This window comes from Zophobas morio, unplaced genomic scaffold, assembly GCF_036711695.1.
Source record: "Zophobas morio isolate AGI-343-1 ecotype UQ-CSIRO unplaced genomic scaffold, CSIRO_AGI_Zmor_V1 ptg000031l, whole genome shotgun sequence".
Taxonomy (NCBI): domain Eukaryota; kingdom Metazoa; phylum Arthropoda; class Insecta; order Coleoptera; family Tenebrionidae; genus Zophobas; species Zophobas morio.
In genome coordinates this window covers 6,010,754-6,032,073 of record NW_026972136.1, presented here as the reverse complement: position 1 = coordinate 6,032,073, position 21,320 = coordinate 6,010,754, and the positions used below count along the sequence as shown (strand labels likewise).

The 21,320-nt window shown below is 30.2% G+C and overlaps 1 protein-coding gene across 2 annotated transcripts in view; it reads right to left on the bottom strand.

Moving 5' to 3' along the window:
* LOC135139456 (sodium-dependent serotonin transporter) overlaps window positions 1-14,557 on the bottom strand; it is an 80,474-nt gene extending 65,917 nt beyond the window's left edge. For both annotated transcript variants that reach the window (XM_064069695.1, XM_064069696.1), the window contains exon 1: window positions 14,326-14,557. The gene's annotated coding sequence lies outside the window, so the exon portion shown is untranslated. The remainder of the gene's footprint in view (window positions 1-14,325) is intronic.
* Window positions 14,558-21,320: the final 6,763 nt, after the last annotated feature.

Below are 21,320 nucleotides of genomic sequence, written 5' to 3'. Positions count from 1 at the left end.
GTCTAAATAATTATTGTTTGCTTTATAATTCCAAAATAATCCTATTCATTCTAATGATTTTCCAAACAATTCTACTTGGCTTTAAGTAATTGTATTAATTACAAAGTAATTCTAAAATTTCCAAGTGATTCAGTAATTACTTGAAAGATAATTCACTATAAGTGCAAAACAAAATTAAAAATAAACATAATAATATGTACTGTATTTCAGTGGGTGAATTCAAAAATTAAAAATCCACCAACACCGCAATTGGTTTGAAAATGCAACTGGCACCCTTGCCAATGGCAGCTTTAGTGATTTTTTTCTAGTGAGAAATAATTTGAGGTTATGTTTCATTTGATAGTTTCTTTTTTTTAATTTCAAATTGGCAACCTGTGACACGAAAATCTTCAAGTTTATAGTACCAATTTTAGAATACTATATGATCAGAGTTTAGGATTTTAACAGGAATTCTAGTGTGAGAATGGAGTTCTTAATAATTATTAAAAACATTTCATTAAACAAACTGATAAATTTTCAAAAGTAATTTTGTGTCATTCTATAACGGAATTAACTAATGATAATTATCAAAATTCCAAAATAATTCAGTAAATAATAATAATAATAATACGGTAAAATTCCAAATTCGGATAATTTCATTAGTCCCAAAGTAGCTTTCCAAATTCCCAGACTTCACAACCTTGAGATAAAAATTTTAGCTAATAACGTAATCAAATGACAAAAATATAGCAATCTTCTTTTCAGAAATTTCATAATTTTTCAGAGAAATTCAAAAATTTTCAATAACTCTAGTTTGTACCAAACAATACCATAAATTCCGAATTCCATCAGATGAATAAATAAATCAGGCATTGCCGATTTTGCGATTCCAGTTACTTCTACTAATTTCAGAAATTTATGTAAATTCCGAGAATGTACGATAAAATTCCAAATTCGGGTAATTTCACCAATTCCAAAGTAGGTTTCCAAATTCCCAAAAATTCGCAAGCTTAAGATACAAATTTTAGCTTATAACCTAATCAAATGACAAAAATATAACAATCTTCTTGGGAGTCGCAAAAGAATTTCAGTAAATTCCAAAATGCTTCAGAGAATTTCAGAAATTTCCAGTAACTTCAGTTTGTACCAAGCAATATCATAAATTCCGAATTCCATCAGATAGATAAATAAATAAATCAGACACTGCCTTCTTTGAAATTTCAAATTCGGATAATTTCATCAGTTCCAAAGTAGCTTTCCAAATTCCCAGAATTCACAAACTTGAGATAAAAATTTTAGCTTATAACGTAATCAAATGACAAAAGTATAACAATTTTCTTGAGAATCGCAGAAGAATTTCAGTAAATTCCAAAATATTTCAGAGAATTTCAGAAATTTGCAGTAACTTCAGTTCGTACCAAACAATATCATAAATTCCGAATTCCATCAGATAGATAAATAAATAAATCAAACACTGCCTTCTTTGAAATTCCAAATTCTGATAATTTTATCACTTCCAAAGTAGCTTTCCAAATTCCCAGAATTCACAAACTTGAGATAAAAATTTTAGCTTATAACGTAATCAAATGACAAAAATATAACAATTTTCTTGAGAGTCGCAAAATAATTTCAGTAAATTCCAAAATATTTCAGAGAATTTCAGAAATTTACAGTAACTTCAATTTGTACAAAGCCATACCATAAATTGCGAATTTCATCAGATAGATAAATAAATAACTCAGTCACTGCCTTCTTTGAAATTCCAAATTCTGATAATTTCATCAGTTCCAAAGTAGTTTTCCAAATTCCCAAAACTCACAAACTTGAGATAAAAATTTTAGCTTATAATGTAATCAAATGACAAAAATATAACAATTTTCTTGAGAGTCGCAGAAGAATTTCAGTAAATTGCAAAATATTGCAGAGAATTTCAGAAATTTCCAGTAACTTCAATTTGTACCAAGCAATTTCATAAATTCCGAATTCTTTCAGATAGATAAATAAATAATTCAGACACTGCCTTCTTTGAAATTCCAAATTCGAATAAGTACATCAGTTCCAAAAAAAAATTTCCAAATTCCCAGAATTCTCAACCGAGATATAAATTTTAGATTATATAACGTAATCAAATGACAAAAATATAACAATTTTCTTGAGAGTCTCAGAAGAATTTCAGTAAATTCCAAAATATTTCAGAGAATTTCAGAAATTTCCAGTAACTTCAGTTTGTACCAAGCAATATCATAAATTCCGAATTCCATCAGAAAGATAAATAAATAAATCAGACACTGCCTTCTTTGAAATTCCAAATTCGAATAATTTCATCAGTTCCAAAGTAGCTTTCCAAATTCCCAGAATTCACAAACTTGTGATAAAAATTTTAGATTATAACGTAATCAAATGACAAAAATATAACAATTTTCTTGAGAGTCGCCGAAGAATTTCAGTAAATTCCAAAATATTTCAGAGAATTTCAGAAATTTCCAGTAACTTCAATTTGTACCACGCAATACCATATATTCCGAATTCCATCAGATAGATAAATAAATAAATCAGACACTGCCTTCTTTGAAATTCCAAATTCGGATAATTTCATCAGTTCCAAAGCAGCTTTCAAAATTCTCAGAATTCACAAACTTGAGATAAAAATTTTAGCTTATAACATAAACAATTGACAAAAATATAACAATTTTTTTGAGAGTCGCAGAAGAATTTCAGTAAATTCGAAAATATTTCAGAGAATTTCAGTAATTTCCAGTAACTTCAGTTTGTACCAAGCATACCATAAATTCCGAATTCTATCAGATAGATAAATAAATAAATCAGACACTGCTTTATTTGAAATTCCAAATTTGGATAATTTCATCAGTTCCAAAGTAGCTTCCCAAATTCCCAGAATTCACAAACTTGAGATAAAAATTTTAGCTTATTACGTAATCAAATGACAAAAATATAATAATTTTCTTGAGAGTTGCAAAAGAATTTCAGTAAATTCCAAAATGTTTTAGAGAATTTCAGAAATTTCCAGTAACTTCAGTTTATACCAAGCAATACCGTAAATTCCGAATTCCATCAGATAGATAAATAAATAAATCAGACACTGCCTTCTTTGGAATTCCAATTATTTCTAGTAATTTCAGAAATTCGTGTAAATCTCTAGCATGCACGGTAAAATTCCAAATTCGGATAATTTCATTAGTTCCAAAGTAGGTTTCCAAATTCCCAGAATTCACAACCTTGAGATATAAATTTTAGCTAATAACGTAATCAAATGACAAAAGTATAACAATTTTCTTGAGAGTCGCAAAAGAATTTCAGTAAATTCCAAAATATTTCAGAGAATTTCAGAAATTTCCAGTAACTTCAATTTGTACCAAGCAATACCATAAATTCCGAATTCTGTCAGATAGATAAATAAATAAATCAGACATTGCCTTCTTTGTAATTCCAACTACTTCTAGTAATTTCAGAAATTCGTGTAAATTTTTGAGAAGGTACGGTAAAATTCCAAATTCGGATAATTTCGTCTGTTCCAAAGTAGGTTTTCAAATTCCCAGAAGTCACAACCTTGAGATATAAATTTTAGCTTATAACGTAATCAAATGACAAAAATATAACAATCTTCTTGGAAGTCGCAATGGAATTTCAGTAAATTCCAAAATATTTGAGAGACTTTCAGAAATTTCCAGTGGCTCCACTTTATAGCAAGCAGTACCATAAATTCCGAGTTACATCAGATAAATAAATAAATCAGGCACTGCCGACTTTGTAATTCCAATTACTTGAGAGTCGCAGAAGAATTTCAGTAAATTCCAAAATATTTCAGAGAATTTCAGAAATTTCCAGTAACTTCAGTTTGTACCAAGCAATATCATAAATTCCGAATTCCATCAGATACTGCCTTCTTTGTAATTCCAATTACTTCTAGTAATTTCAAAAATTCGTATAAATCTCGAGAATGCACGGTAAAATTCCAAATTCGGGTAATTTCATTAGTTCCAAAGTAGGTTTCTAAATTCCCATAATTCACAACCTTGAGATATAAATTTTAGCTAATAACGTAATCATATGACAAAAGTATAACAATTTTCTTAAGAGTCGCAAAATAATTTCAGTAAATTCCAAAATATTTCAGAGAATTTCAGAAATTTCCAGCAACTTCAATTTGTACCAAGCCAAACCATAAATTCCGAATTCCATCAGATAGATAAATAAATAACTCAGTCACTGCCTTCTTTGAAATTCCAAATTCTGATAATTTCATCAGTTCCAAAGTAGCTTTCCAAATTCCCAGAATTCACAAACTTGAGATAAAAATTTTAGCTTATAACGTAGTCAAATGACAAAAATATAACAATTTCCTTGAGAGTCCCAGAAGAATTTCAATAAATTCTAAAATATTTCAAAGAATTTCAGAAATTTCCAGTAACTTCAATTTGTACCAACCAATATCATAAATTCCGAAATTTTTCTTTTTTTTTCCTCTGATCGGAAAAGGTCCTCTGGTATACCATGAAATTTATATATAAATTTTTTATTTGACAGTTATTTCACCATAACTGTCAACTCGAATGAGGTTTTGCCAACTTATTTTTTTTAGAATTAAATTTCAAAACTTGCTAGATATTTTTTTTTCGATAAAGTACATTTCCATAAATAATAGCAGTAATAAATTATATCAATTTGAGTTGTCAGATTACAAAACATCATACATTTGTCATTGACAAATTTCACCAGATCTGGGGTTATAATCAAGGAAACTCAAAAATGCGTCAAAATGTTGACATATTGACAATGCTAATGCTTTATTTGGTAAAATTGATTTATGTCTGTTTACAAATGTCAATAATATTTCTACATTGTGTTTAGCCACGTGAATTATCCTCCTCCAAAACAAACTGATTCACATTTTGGGCGAAATAAAAACGTGTCAATATTTTGACTAACAAGTATTGACACGAAAATAAAACAAATTAGAACTGAATAACGACATGTTAATTTTCACAAATAATCACCAGAACTACAATCCTAACATCGTTGTGTTTAACTATAGAGTTAAAGTTGTACACCAGAGTAATTACTTCAGCTGATCTGACCTGTCCCGAGTTGACGTTAAAATAAAACCATATATAAATATTTTGTTTAAATTCTATTATGAATCCAAACTATTTGATCCCAATTCTTATAAGACAGTCACTTTCTCCCGAAATTATCAAAAAGTAATCCTGAAAAACGCCCCGATTCCAGCAAACTGCACCGCATTAATATCCACGTAAGGCCATTTTTTCACTTTCCGTTGATTTCCTCCATTCACAGTAATTGTCCCTTTCTCTTTAGCATTCAGCTGCCATCCTCCCTCCCCGATCAATAAAAATCGACTTTGTCAAAATTTACGATTCATTTTTTCGGGAAATGTGTTGAACACGGTGTAATAATAGAATAATTACACAGGCCTGCGATGGTTTTCCCCCAACAAAATCAAGTAGTAATTTCGGTAGGTCTTAGATACTCATGTATAAAAAAAAATTGCAAAAATTTCTATCACGTACAGTTTCTGCAAAAAATATTTTTTTCAATTTTGTTCTTAGTACCATAAAAATTAACTTCTAGATTTTGTGGTAATAATATGTATGGATAATGGTGTTGATATTTCATTTGCTGTTTAGCTTAGTAAGAGTTATTTGTGTCGACTATGCGCTTACTACCCTGAATTTAAACAAAAATTACTAATGTCTTCTCGGAGATGGGTTAATTCTTCACATAACTTCTGTTACATTTGTAGAAGTTATTTAATCAAAAAACAACAACAAATAATTTGTAAATTTATCCAACAACAATGCGAAAGTTATTTTAAAGTTAATATAAAAAACCAAGACAAAAAATGGGTGCCTCCTAAAATGTGTTCATGCACCTCGCAAATGGTCAAAAGGAAAAAAAAATCTTTAAGTTTGCTGACACCAATAATTTGGATGGACCCACAAAATCATACAGACGATTGTTACTTTTGCTGTTCAAATATAAAAAGATATAATGCGAAAAATGTAACAGCAATAACATATCCTATCGTGAATACAAGAGAAAACGCTTAAATCAGAGCTTTGAAGAAATTAAAAAAGAAGCTTCTTGATTTATTTGTTTTTTTAAGTCTTGTTTATAACTAATTTAGTTCATTTAATAAATAAATATTCAATTTTATATTTTTTATATTTTATTTTTTCATAAAAATTGTTTGAAAAACTATGAATATTTAGGCCTACTTAAAAATAAATCTCGATGTGCTACAAAAAAACTAGAGTTATATTTTAATTCGGCATACATAAATACCTAAAAAAAAAACAATATTATTTAAAAGGGAAATTAAAAGTTATATTTCGCAGGCCTGTGTTATTAGTCTTGCGGTACAATTTGACCTTTCTTCGTCACGCAGTATCGAGCAGAACAGTCGACATCGAACATGCAACACAGAACGACAGCAAATTCGTTTTTAACGCACATGTCAAGCTTTTATTTTACGAACTACATCGCCATAATGGCAATAATAATTGATTGTTGGCATTAAACTTGAAATCTTTTAGTGCAGCCTTCGCGGAATAAATGCCGTGTAATGTGGCAGTAATTTTTGATGGAAAAAATTCTGGCTCCGGTTTCTGCTTCTGATTCCCGAAGCGGAGATTGGAGCCTCGCATGTCGGCGATCCGCGGGTTCTGAGAGGTTGCATGATGGAGGAGTAATCTAATTAATTACACATGCGGATAAAACACCGGAAAAGAGAACTTAAGGGGTACTGGATCACGGAACTAAAGTGTCGAAGGTAAATTTATTTGTTAATATGCAACGGCATTATTGTGTAGTCGGTGAGATTAACAATTATAATGGATCCTTCTGAAATTCTTCCAAATGTGCCGATCATGCTGACTTCCATCAAAATGGGACCTTGGCCTGTGCTAATGGCTCGATGCATTATTTATTTAATTTAAATTTTCTAAGGTATGTGCAAAAGAAAATTCTAAAGTGATTTATTGCAACGTCAATGATTTTATGCTAATGCGGGTAAATTTATGTGTTTATATATTATCAGCAATGTTGATTTTACACATAATATTTTTTCAAAGTTACAGAGTCCGTGTTTGTAGAAAAATAAAAAAATCTGGCGTTTTCTAAAATAGAAAAAAAAAACGTTTTTCTTAAAATAACCCCAACAAAAATAAAAACCAAATTTTTCTCCCATGAAAATTCACAGGTATTTTTAACACAATATGTATTTTGTTATATAAATAAAGACAAGATAAACGAGCACTATTATTGTAAAATAACATTCTATTAGCCACATTCGTGATGTTCATTATGGATACAAGGCATTAGACGGTAAGTAACCTGTAGACAGATATACACATGTAATAAACGTCTATAAATACAATGTTTTGAAAAGTAATGTGCCATTTCACATGTTTTTTATAGTGACGTCACCTAGAATTACTGCTACAACACTGTAATTTTAACAGCATTATTTTAACAAACGAGGTCGCTAAAATGTTGAATTTAAAATTAAAAAAATAAATACCACATGATCGAAGAAAAAAGTCATCTAGGAACCTTTGAAATTTAATGTTAAATAAATAATGTTGGCAACAACGCGTTGTTCCTACTTTTTGACAATAGTTTTTTTGTAATGTTTTAAGACCAGTTTATAAAGAATAATACACAATTTTACCCCCTGGATGTTCACACTCACTGCAAACAGTTATTTAGTTGACATGAGAGAAATAATTGCAGTAACAAATTACGAATACACAGGTAGTTTGCAGTGTTGGAGTGGCACATTCAAATGTAATTTATAGCTCTGTACTTAATCGAGTTATATCAAGTACAGCTCATTTATTTGAAAAAGTGACTTTTGTGTATATTTTGAATTCGTTGTAATACACAAAATAAAGTCTAATTTGTGTTGTATTTCTTTTTCATTATTGCAACAGTAAACTGAGACGGAAATCTTTAAAATAGGCGAAATACGACAAACTTAGGCCTCTGATATATTTCTGGTTAAGAATTTAAAAGAATTCTGAAGTTTCGCTGTTTTGTTTTTGATGAAATTTGGAACAGTTGATGTTTTCATAGAATTTGAAAGAATCTTGAGGTCGCCTCGTGTGTTTTTGTTTAAGTTTTCAGAAGAATCTCAGGGTTCTCTGATGCGTTTTTCTTTAAGAATTTATAAAAATTCGGAAATCTCAATGTTTTTTATGAAATCTGGAACAATTTTGGAGTTTCCAAGTGTCGTTTTTATAGGATTTGAAAGAAGCTCGGAGCACCTGAAGGCTTGTTGTTTAAGGATTTATAAGAATTCGGAAACTTGGTGATTTGTTTTTGATAAAAACTGAGTTTTTGTCTAAGAATTTGAAAGAATCTCGAGTGCCCCTGATGTGTTTTTGTTTAAGAATTTATAAGAATTCGGAAGCCTTTATGATTTTTAATGAAAATGGAAAACATTTTGGGCTTGCCAAGTGTGGTTTTTACGGATTTTGAAAGAATCTTCGGATTTATTTTTGTGTTTTTGTCTACGATTTTAAAAGAATCTTGGGGCCGCCTGATGTGTTTTTTTTTAAGAATTTATAAGATTTCGGAAGTCTTAGTGTTTTGTTTTTTATGAAAATTGGAACAATTTTGGAGTTCGTTTTTATAAGATTTAAAAGAATCTTGGTATTTCCTTGTGTGTTTTGTCAAAGATTTTAAAAGAATCTCACGGCACCTGATGGGTTTTTGTTTAAGGATTTATGATTAAAATTTGAAAGAATCTTCGGATGCCATTCGTGTGTTTTTGTCTACGATTTTAAAAGAATCTCAGGGCTGCTTGATGTGTTTTTTTAAGAATCTATAATAATTTGGAAGCTTGATGTTTTGTTTTTGATGAAAATTGGAATAATTGGGAGTTTCTAACTGTCTTTTTATAGCATTTGAAAGAATCTTGTGGTTACTTTGTACGTTTTTGTCTAAGATTTTAAAAGAATCTCGAGCCTCTCTGATATGTTTTTGTTTAAGAATTTATAAGAATTCGGAAGCCTTGATATTTTGTTTTTGATGAAGACGGGAACAATTTGGGGTTTCCAAGTGTATTTTTTTTTGTAGAATTTGAAAAATTTTGGAGTCCTCTTGTATGTTTTTAGCTATGATTTTAAAAGAATTTCGGGGGCGTCTGATGTGTTTTTATTTAAGATTTTAGAAGAATTCGGAAGCTTTGGTATTTTGTTTTTGGTGAAAACTGGATCAATTTTGGGGGTATTAACTATTGTTTTCACAGAATTTGAAAGAATCTTGAGGTCGCCTTGTATGTTTTCGTGTAAGATTTTAGAAAAATCTCAGAGTTCTCTAATGGGTTTTTGTTCAAGAATTTATAAGATTTCGGAAGTCTTAGTGTTTTGTTTTTTATCAAAATTGGAACAATTTTGAAATTCCCAAGTGTCGTTTTTATAAGATTTGAAAGAATCTTGGTATTTCCTTGTGTGTTTTTGTCTAAAATTTTAAAAGAATCTCGCGGCACCAAATGGGTTTTTGTTTAAGGATTTATAAGAATTCGGAAGCCTTGGTGATTTGTTTTTGATGAAAATCGAACAATTTTGGGATTCTCAAGTGTCGTTTTTACAAAATTTGAAAGAATCTTCGGATTCCTTTGTATGTTTTTCTTTATGATTTTAAAAAAATCTCGGGACTGCTTGATGTGTTTTTTTAAGAAATTATAAGAATTTAGAAGCTTGGTGTTTTGTTCTTGATGAAAATTGGAATAATTTGGGTTTCCAACTGTCTTTTTATAGAATTTGAAAGAATCTTGTGGTCACTTTGTATGTTTTTGTCTAAGATTTTAAAAGAATCTCGAGCATCTCTCTGATATATTTTTGTTTAAGAATTTATAAGAATTCGGAAGCCTTGGTATTTTGTTTTTGATGAAGACGGCAACAATTTTGGGGTTTCCAAGTGTCTTTTTTGTAGAATTTGAAAGAATTTTGAAATCCCCTTGTGTGTTTTAGCTATGATTTTAAAAGAATGTCGGGGACCTCTGATGTGTTTTTATTTAAGAATTTATAAGAATTTAGAAGCCTTGGTATTTTGTTTTTGATGAAAACTGGAACAATTTTGGGGATATTAACTGTTGTTTTCATAGAATTTGAAAGAATCTTAGGGTTTCCTTGTGTGTTTTTGTCTAAGACTTTAAAAGAATCTCGGGTCCCTTTGGTATGTTTTTATTTAAGAATTTCTAAGAATTCGGAAGCTTTGGTATTTTGTTTTTGATGAAAACTGGGACAATTTTGGGGTTATTAACTGCTGTTTTCATATAATTTAAAAGAATGTTGGGATTCCATTGTGTGTTTTTGTCTACGATTTTAAAAGAATCTCAAGGGCTCCTGATATGTTTCTGTTTAAGAATTTATAAGAATTCGGATCCCTCGGTGTTTTGTTTTTGATGAAAATTGGAAGAATTTTGGGGTTCCCAAGTGTCGTTTTTATAGAATTTGAAAGAATCTTGGGATTTCCTTGTGTGATTTTATTTAATATTTTAAAAGAATCTCGGAGGCACTTGATGTGTTTTTGTTTAAGAATTTATAAGAATTCGAAATCCTTGGTATTTTGTTTTTGATTGAAATTGGAACAATTTGGGCTTTCTAAATGTTGTTTTTATTGAATTTGAAAGAATCCTGTGGTCCCCTTGTGAGTTTTTGTCTAAGATTTTGAAAGAATCTCGAGGGCCATTGATGTGTTTTTGTCTTAGAATTTATTACAATTCGGAGGCTTTGGTGTTTTATTTTTTATGGAAATTGGAAGAATTTTGGGGTTCCCAAGTGTTGTTTTTATAGAATTAGAAAAAATGTTTTGGTTCCCTTCTGTGTTTTTGTTTAAAATTTTAAAAGAATCTGGAAAGCCATTGATCTGTTGTTGTTTAAGAATTTATAAGAATTCAGAAGCCTTGGTATTTTGTTTTTGTTTAAAATTGGAACAATCTGGGGTTTTAAATGTTGTTTTTATGGAATTTGAAAGAATCTTGAGATCCCCTTATGTGTTTTTGTTTGGGATTTTAAAAGAATTTCGCGGGCCCTTAATGTGTTTTTGTTTAAGAATTCATAAGAATTCTGAAACCTTGGTATTTTGTTTTTGATTGAAATTGGAACAATTTGGGCGTTTCCAAGTATCATTTTTATAGAATTTGAAAGAATCTTTGGATTCCCTTGTATGGTTTTATCTAAAATTTTAAAAGAATCTCGACAACCATTGATGTGTTTTTGTTTTAGAATTTATAAGAATTCTGAAGCCTTGGTATTTTGTTCTTGATTGAGATTGGAACAGTTTGGGGTTTCTAAATGTCGTTTTTATAGAAATTGAAAGAATCTTGCGGTCTTCTTGTGCGTTGTTTTTTTTTTCTACGATTTTAAAAGAATCGCGAGCTCCTGATGTGTTCCTGTTTAAGAATTTATAAGAATTGGGGATCCTCGGTGTTTTATTTTGAATGAAAATGGGAATAATTTTGGGGTTCCCAAGAGTCGTTCTTACAGAATTTGAAAGAATCTTGTTTTCTCCTTGTGTGTTTTTGTTTAAGATTTTAAAAGATTCTCGGAGGGCCTTGATGTGTTTTCTTTTAAGAATTTATTACAATTCGGAAGCCTTGGTATTTTGTTTTTGATTAAAATTGGAACAATTTGGGCGTTTCCAAGTATCGTTTTTATAGAATTTGAAAAAATCTTTGGATTCCCTTGTGTGGTTTTATCTAACATTTTAAAAGAATCTCAACAGCCATTGGTGTGTTTTTGTTTTAGAATTTATAAGAATTCTGAAGCCTTCGTATTTTGATTTTGATTGAGATTAGAACAATCTGGGGTTTCTAAATGTCGTTTTTATAGAAACTGAAAGCATCTTGTGGTTTTCTTGTGCGTTTTTTTTTTACGATTTTAAAAGAATCTTGAGAGCTCCTGTTTAAGAATTTATAAGAATTGGGGCTCCTTGGTGTTTTATTTTTAATGAAAATTGGAAAAATTTTGGGGTTCCCAAGAGTCGTTCTTACAGAATTTGAAAGAATCTTGTGGTCTCCTTGTGTGTTTTTGTTTAAGATTTTAAAAGAACCTCGGAAGCCCTTGATCTGTTTTTGTTCAAGAATTAAGAATTCTGACGCCTTGATATTTTGTTTTTGATTGAAAATGGAACAATTTGGGGTTTCTAAATGTCGTTTTTATAGAATTTGAAAGAATCTTTGGATTTGTGTTTTTGTGTTAGAATTTATTATAATTTGGAATCCTTGGTGTTTTGTTTTTGATGAAAACTAGAACAATTTAGGAACTCTCAAGTATAGCTTTTGTTTAAGATTTTAAAAGAATCTCGGAAGCCCTTGTTTAAGATTTTATAAGTATTCTGAAGCCGTGGTATTTTGTTTTAGACTGAAATTAGAGCAATTAGGGGTTTCTAAATGTTATTTTTATAGAATTTGAAAGAATCTTGGAATCGCCTTGTGTGTTTTTGTTTAAGATTTTAAAATAATCTTGAAAGCCTTTTTTTATTTAACAATTTATAAGTATTCGAAAGGCTTGGTGTATTATTTTTAATGAGAATTGGAACAATTTGGGGTTTCCAAGTGTCTTTTTTATAGAATTCGGAGTATCTTTGCGTGTGTATGGCTAATATTTTAAAACAATCTCAAGCCCTTGATGTTTAAAAATTTATAAGAATTCTGAAGCCTTCGTATTTTGATTTTGAATGAAATTTGAACAATTTGTATTTTTTCGAAGTCTCGTTTTTATAGAATTTGAAATAATCTCGATATCCGTTTGTGTGTTTCTGGCTAAGATTTTAAAGAATCTTGAGGGCCCTAATATGTTTTTGTTTAAGAATTTATAATTCTGAAACCTTGGTATTTTGTTTTTGAAAGAAATGGTGTTTCCAAGTGTCGTTTTTATAGAATTTGAAAGAATCTGGCGTTCCCCTTGTGCGTTTTTATCTAAAATTTTAAAAGAATCTTGGGAGTCCATAATATATTTTTGTTAAAGAATTTACACGAATTTTTAATTTTGTTTTTGATAGAAATTGGAACAATTTGGAGTTTCTGTGTCGTTTTTTTGAGTCTGAATGAATCTTGGGTTCCCCTTTTTGTTTAAGAATTTATAAGAAGCCTTTGTATTTTTTTTTTGAAAATTGGAACATATTTTGAAGTTTCCAAGTATCTTTTTTATAGAATTTGAAGAAACTTTAACTAAAAAACTTAACTAAAACTACCCAAAACTGTTCCTGAAATACAGTCTAAAACCTTAAGTACGTTGTTTTTTTTTTTCAGGATTCTGAATTTTTTAGATCTATGTCCAGGTTTTTCAAAATTAATTTGTGAGATTCCAAAAATCAGGTTGCTATTTTAAAGTTAAAAACAGAAGTGAATTTTTAAAAGCTAAAAAAACCCATAATAAAATTTTGAGATGACGTCATTTTTATCAAGTTCAAACTATTGACAACAAATTAATTCTTTTTGACGTCTTACGCACATCAAACTGCATTAATATGAAACATCAATGAAGGAACTACTAAAATTGGCTTAAAATCAATATTTTATTTTACAATTGATTATGAACTTATGCATTATGTTAACAATATCTGAAAATAGATTTCAGTGTTTTAGTGATGTTATCGTTTAATCAGAAACACAAATACATAAGCAAATAACAAATCTCCGTATCCTGCAAAATGTCTCGTTCTAACTGTAATTAAACACGTCAATGAGCGAATTAATTTTGATCTAGTGTTGTACAGATTATCAATTTTTGAGGATTCGGATCCGCTTTTTTCTAAACTAGGTTTAAAATCTCGAAAGATACGTCCACATTTTAAACCAAAATGCATTTTTTCAAATATTACAAAATTTTGACCAATTTCAGAAAAATATTACTGTATACCAAGTAAATATTAATGTTTGTGATTTATTTTGTCAGGTTGGCAACTTATTTCAAATTTTCTGATTTAAATTCAAAAACAAATCTCAAATTAAATATTAAAAACGTACTAGCACGAAATTTTTAAAACCCATCAATCGCTTGTTCCAAAATTCAATTAAAAAATATGTTTGCATAGTTCTCCACCCTTGAGCAAACACCAACCCAATTAACTCTACATCGCCTACACCACCACGCTCTGAACTCTCCTCTAAAAAAAAAACAAAAAATCCCCAACCCTCCTCCGCAGTCCAGATACATCTCAAGCCCAAGTCACAGAGGCCCGATGCTATCTCAAAGTTAGCCCTCTGTGCAACAAAGCCTTCACTTGCCGACGCATATTATCTAATTCCGGCGGCTTTTGGGAATCATTAGGGTGGCTATGATACGATTATGTTACCTTTAAAGTGGTGGCCTGGTGTCAGGTGGCATGCTCGACCGCGTGGAAATGCGTGCTGCTGGTGCGCTCTTCTCTTCCTGGTGGCGATGGCGTGCGAACTCGACGAGACCGTGCGAACCACTGCAGATTGCGCCTTCCTGCGACCACCAACTTTCTTGGGGGCACCTGCGCCCACTGCCGCCGCTGCTGCCGCTGCCGGGCTCCGCCCCCACGCAGCACAAGACACGGTGCTAACTCGAATGCGTCAATCACGACAATTAGCGCGATGGGTTTTGTCGGGCGACGACGGGTTATGCTAATTTTGGGACCTGGGTGATGGTCTAATTGGTTTGATAAAGAGTTGGGCGATTTGATTAGGAGGGATTCCTTCGATGTGATCGTGTAAAAATAGCGCACTGATTTTTTTATGTGTGTGTTAAGGAATTGTATATAACTAATAACAGCTTTTGAATAGGAAGTAGTTTTCGGAGCTTCTATAAAGAACATTGAAAAGTTTTTCTTACTGGTTATAATTATATAGCAGTAACAGTCGTCATGACAGAGTTTTGTTATATTTTTGTTATTATAATTATATGGTCAGGTCAGGTCAGCTCAGCTCAGGTCACGTCAGATCAATTCAGACCACAAAAAATCACATATATAAATTTTGACAATAATTTGGAAATAGTGGGTTTGAAAATCTTTCAATCCTCATGATTGTGAAAAAGTGGTAGCAGTTTTCAAAGAAATGAAACCGAAAATAACTTCTGGAGATCAAAATGTACAAAAATGGTAAGTTTTCGAAGAAATGAAGCCGAAAATAAAATCTGAAGTTCGAAATATACAGAAAAATATAATTTTTGCATCTGTCAAAAAAGGTTGAAATTTTCATAACGAGAAAAACGGGGCTTTTAGAAAAATTCTAAAAATCTACAAAAAATTCTTACACATAGGTTTCGACATAGTGATTATAAAAATATAATGTTTATGGTCCCAAAGCAAAATTTTAGAAATATCTAGTTTAATCTTAAAAATTGTCACATTTTAATTGGCAATTCTGCAAAAATGGTAGTAGTTATGGAAGAAATGAGCCCGAAAAAAACTTCTCAAGATCTAAATTTGCAAGAAAATGTCTTTAACTAAATTTTTAAAATGGTCGAAAAACAATCGAAATTTTCAATTGAATAATAATTGAGCTTTTGAAAAAAGTGCCAAAAATTTCCAAAAAATTCTGGTATACCTATAGACCTCAACGTGCTGATTCAAAAAATACAGCGTGTTTTTTGGCTCCAGAGTAAATTTTAAGAAAAATCCGGTCTGAAATTGAGTTCAGTTGGCGATTCTGGAAAAATAGTTTGAATTATCAAAGAAATGAGACGGAAAATACCTTATAGTGGTAGAACTCTACAAGAAAATGTCTTTAACCAAATTTCGAAAATAGTCGAAAAAAGGTCGAAAATTTCAAAAGGGGAGAATGTTGAATAATTGAGCTTTTGATAAAGTTGTCCAAAAATGACTAAAAAGTTCTGAGATATAAATCTAGATGTTCTGATTCGAAAAATTTAGAGTATTTATGAAATTGAATTTTCTTAAAAAATTTTTGAAATTGTGACATTTCATTCGACGATCCTGGAAAAGTAATAGGAGTTATCGAAGAAATAAGGCGCAAAGTAAACTTCTAAATGTCGAAATCTACAAATGTATTTAGTTAAATTTCAAAAACTGTCGAAAAACAGTCGAAAATTTACAAAATATTGGGGAGTATTGAAAAACTGAGCTTTTGACAAAGTTACCTAAAAATTCCTAAAAAGTTCTGGGATATTGATCTCGTGCTGATTCGAAAAATACAGTGTGTTTATGGCTCCGGAGAAAGATTTTAAAAATAACCAGTTTGAAATTGAATTTTCTTAAACAAATCTTAAAAATTGTCACATTTCAATTGGCAATTCTGGAAAAATGATAGGGGTTATTGAGGAATTGAGGCGGAAAGTAACTTCTATAGGACTAAATCTACAAGAAAATGTCTTTGACGAAATTTCGAAAATGGTAGAAAAACAGTTTCAAATTTAAAAAGTGGGAGTATAGAAAAACTGAGCTTTTGAGAAAGTTGCCTAAAAATTCCCAAAAAATTTTTATTCAAAAAATATAGCGTGTTTATTGTCACGAAACAAGATTTAGAAAACTGAATTTTTTCAAAATATCCTAAAAATTGCCAAATTTCAATTGGTGATTCTGGGAAAATGTTAGAAAGAAATGGAAGATATAAGGCCAAAAATAAGTTCTACAAGTCGAAATCTACAAGAAAATGTCGTTGACTAAATTTAGAAAATGGTCGAAAAAGAGTCGAAAATTTCAAAATGCAAGAAAATGAAAAATTGAGATTTTGAAAAAATTGCTTAAAAATTCACAAAAAATTCTGGAATATAGATCTCGACGTTAGTAATACCCGCACAGAAATCGAAATTTCTCAAAAAATCTTAAAAATTGTCACATTTCAGTTGGCGATTCTGAAAAAATGATACGAGTCATTGGAGAATTGAAGCGGAAAGTAGCTTCTAGTGGTGGAAATTTATAAGAAAACGTCTTTGATAATTTTTCCAAAAATGGTTGAAAAATAGTCAAAAAAATTCAAAAAAGATTATTCAAAAAATTGAGCTTTTGAAAAAGTTGTCAAGAAATTCTCAAAACATTCTTAAATAGAGATCTCGACGTGCTGATTCGAAGAATATAGCACCTTTATGGTTGAGGAACGAGATTCAAAAATATCCGCTTGGAAATTGAAATTGAAAAATGCGAAAAATTGCCACATTTCAATCGGCGATTCTAGAAAAATGGTAGAAGTTTTCAAAGAAATGAGACCAAAAATAACTTGGAAAAGTCGAAATGTGCAAGAAAATGTCTTTGGCTAAATTTCGAAAATGGTCGAAAAACATTCAAAAATTTCAAAAGGAGGAGTATTGAAAAATTGAGTTTTTGAAAAGGTTGCTTAAAAAAATCCTAAAAAATTCTGAGATATAGACCTCGATGTGCTGATTCGAAAAATACAGCCTGTTTATGGTCCCAGAGCAAAACTTTAGGAAAATTCGATTGAATTCATTTTATTGGCGATACTGGAAAAATGACACGAGTTATCGAAGAATTGAAGTGGAAAGTAGCGTCTAGAGGTCAAAATTTACAAGAAAATGGCTTTGCTAAAGTTCCCAAAAATGGTAGAAAACATTCGAAAAATTCAAAAAGGAGGATTATTGAAAAATTGAGCTTTTGAAAAAGTTGCCAAAAAATTCCCAAAAAATTCTTGAATATAAATCTCGACGTGCTAATTCGAAAAATAGGGTGTCTTTATGGTCCCAGAACGAGATTTAGAAATATCCGGCTTGAGATTGATTTTTTTCAAATAATCCTAAAAATTGTCACATTTCATTTGGCGAGTCTAAAAAAATGTTAGCAGTTATCGAAGAATGAGGCTAAAAATAAGTTCTAAAGGCGAAATCTACAAGAAAATGTTTTTGACTAAATTTCGAAAATGGTCAAAAAAGTGTAGAAAATTTCAAAAATGGGGAGGGAGTATTGAAAAATTCAGCTTTTGAAAAAGTTGCCTAATAATTCCCAAAAAATTCTCACATATAGGTTTCTCTGTGCTGATTGAAAAAATATAGCGTGTTTATGGTCTCGGAACAAGATCTTAGAAATACTCAGTTTGAAACTGAATTTTCTTAATAAATCTTAAAAATTGACACATTTCAATTGGCAATTCTGGAAAAATGGTAGGAACTCTAGAAGAAATGAAGGCGAAAATAACTTGTAAGGATCTAAATTTACAGGAAAATATATTTAACTAAATTTTGAAACTGATTGAAAAACAGTCGAAAATTTAAAAAATTAAAATTAAATAATTGAGCTTTTGAAAAAGTTAGCTAAAAATTCCTCAAAAATTTTGGGATATAAATCTACACATGCTGATTCGAAAAACATAAGAGTATTTATGATCCTGGAGTAAGATTTTAGAAAAAACCTGTTTGAAGTTAAATTAAAAAAAAGAACTAAATAATTGTCTATTGGCGTTTTTGGAAAAAACGTAGGAGTTGTCGAAGAAATGATCCGGAAAGTAATTTCTAGAGGTCGAAATCTACAAAAAAATGTTAACTATATTTCAAAAATAGTCGAAAAAGGGTCAAAAATTTCAAAAAATGTGTGGGAGTACATTAAAAAATTGAGTTGGTGAAAAAATTGTCTAAAAATTCCTAAAAAATTCTGAAACATAGATCTCGACGTGCTGATCCGAAAAATATGTGGTCTCGGAGCAGGACTTTAAAAATATCCAATTTGAAATTGAATTTTCATAAAAAATCTTAAAATTGGTCACGTTGTAACTAGCGGAAAAATGGTAGGAGTTCTCGGGAAATTGACGTGAACTTACTTCTAGAGGTAAGACAAGAAAATGTCTTTAACAAATTTTAGAAAATGTCGAGTTCTTAAAAACGTTGCCTAAAAATTCTGAGACAGATCTCGGCGTGGTGATTGTGTATTGTGTTTATGATCCCGGAACGAGATTTTAGAAATATCCGGTTGGAAATGTATTTTTTTCAAAAAATTCTAAAAATTACCATATTTCAATTGGTAATTTTGAAAAAATGGTGGGAGTTATCGAAGAAATGGGGCCAAAAGAAACTTCTAAAATTGAAATCTACAAGAAAATATATTTGGCTATATTTCGAAAATGGTCGAAAAACAGTTGAAATTTCAAAGTAATGTATTTAAAAAAATTGACTTTTTGAAAAGGTTACTTAAAAATCCTAAAAAGTTCTGAGGTATAGATCTCGACAAGCCAATTGGAAAATTATTACGTGTTTATGATACCGAAACGAGATTTTAGAAATACCCGGTTTGAAATTTAATTTTTTCAAAAAAATTCTAAAAATTGCCACATTTCAATTGACGATTCTGGAAAAATGGTAGGACTTATCGAAGAAATGAGGCCGAAAATAATTTCTAAAGGTCGAAATTTACAAGAAAATGTTTTTAACTAAATTTCGAAAATGATCTAAAAACAGTCGAAAATTTCATTTTTTGTACTGAAAAATTGAGTTTTGAAAATGTTGCCTAAAAATTCCCAAAAAATTACTGAATATAGATCTCGACGTGCTGATTCGAAAAATATAGCATGTTTATGGTCTCCGAGCAAGATTTTAAAAATAACCAGTTTGAAATTGAATTTTCTTAAAAAGTCTTCAAAGATTTCAAGTTTGGAGTTATCGAAAATATGAGGCGGAAAATAATTTCCAAAGATCAAATCTACAAGAAATTGTCTTTAACTAAATTTCGAAAATGGTCCTAAAAGGGTGGAAAATTTCAAAAATGGGGATTACTGAAAAATTGAGCTTTTGCAAGTTTCCTAAAAATTGCCAAAAAAATTCTTGAATATAGATCTCGACGTGCTGATTCGAAAAATATAGCGTGTTTCTAGTCTCGAAACATGATTTTAAAAATAACCCCTTCGAAATTGAATTTTCTTAAAAAAATCTTTAAAATTGACACATGGTACAAGTTATCGAGAAATTGAGGCGGTAAGTAGCTTCTAGAGGTCGAAATCTACAAGAAGATGTCTTTGATAAAATTTCGAAAAGGGTCGAAAAACATTCAAAAATTAAAAAATTATTTAAAGTATTGAAAAACTGGGTTTTTGAAAGCGTTGCTAAAAAATCTCAAAAAATTCTGAGATATAGATCTCGAAGTGCCGATTGGAAATATATGGTGTTTATGATCACCAAACGAGGTTTCAGTAACATCTGGTTTGAAATTTAATTTTTTCAAAAAATCTTAAAAAATTTCACATTTCAGTTGGCGATTTTGGAAAAATGGTAGGAGTTATCGAAGAAATGAGGCCAAAAATAACCTGAAAATGTAGAAATCCACAAGAAAATGTCTGAATAAATTTCGAAAATGGTCGAAAACAGTCGAAATTTTCAAAAATTGGGAGTATTAAGAAATTGAACTTTTGAAAAACTTGCCTAAAAATTCTCGAAAAATGTTCAACTTGCTGATTCCAAAGATATAGTTTATTGTTCCGAAACGAGATTTAGAAATATACGGTTTGAAATTGTATATATTTTTTTTAATCGTAAAAATTGATACATTTCATTTGGTGATTCTGGAAAAATGCTAGCAGTTATCGAGGAATTGAGGCGGAAAATAACTTATAGACGGAGAAATCTACAAGAAAATATCTTTGACTAAATTTAGAAAATGGTCGAAAATTTAAAAAACGGAGAGTATTGAAAAATTGAGCTTTTCTAAATCCCTGTGCTATAAATATCCGGTTTGAAATTTAATTCTTTCAAAAAATACTAAAAATTGCCACATTTCAATTGACGATTCCGGAAAGTGGTAGGAATTATCGAAGAAATGTACCCACCCGAAAATGACTTCTCAAGGTTGGAATCTACAAAAAAATGTCTTTAGCCAAATTCCGAAAATGGTCGATAAACAGTCGAAAATTTCAAAAATTGAGTTTTTGAAAACATTCCTTAAAAAATACCAAAAAATTCTGAAATATAAATCTCGACATGCCAATTGGAAAAACATATCGTGTTTATGATCTCGAAACGAGACTTCAGAAATATTCGGTATGAAATTTAATTCTTTCAAAAAAATCCTAAAAATTGCCACATTTAAATTGGCGATTCTGGAAAAATGGTACGAGTTATCGAAGAAATGAGGCCGAAAATAATTTCTAAGTTCGAAGTCTACAAGAAAATGTCTTTCACAAGATTTCCAAACCGATCAAAATTTCAAAAAGTTTTTCAAAAAGTCTAAAAATCTACAAAAAAATTCGCAGATATGAATTTCAACGTACCAATTTTAAAAAATATAATTGTGCCGGAGCAAAAATTTAGAAATATTGTGTTCGAAATTAATATATTTTTTTAAATCCTAAAAATTGCCAACTGGACCGTCATAGAAAAATGGTCAAAATTTTCGAAGAAACATCGTTGCACTGATGTTATAGTTATAATTGT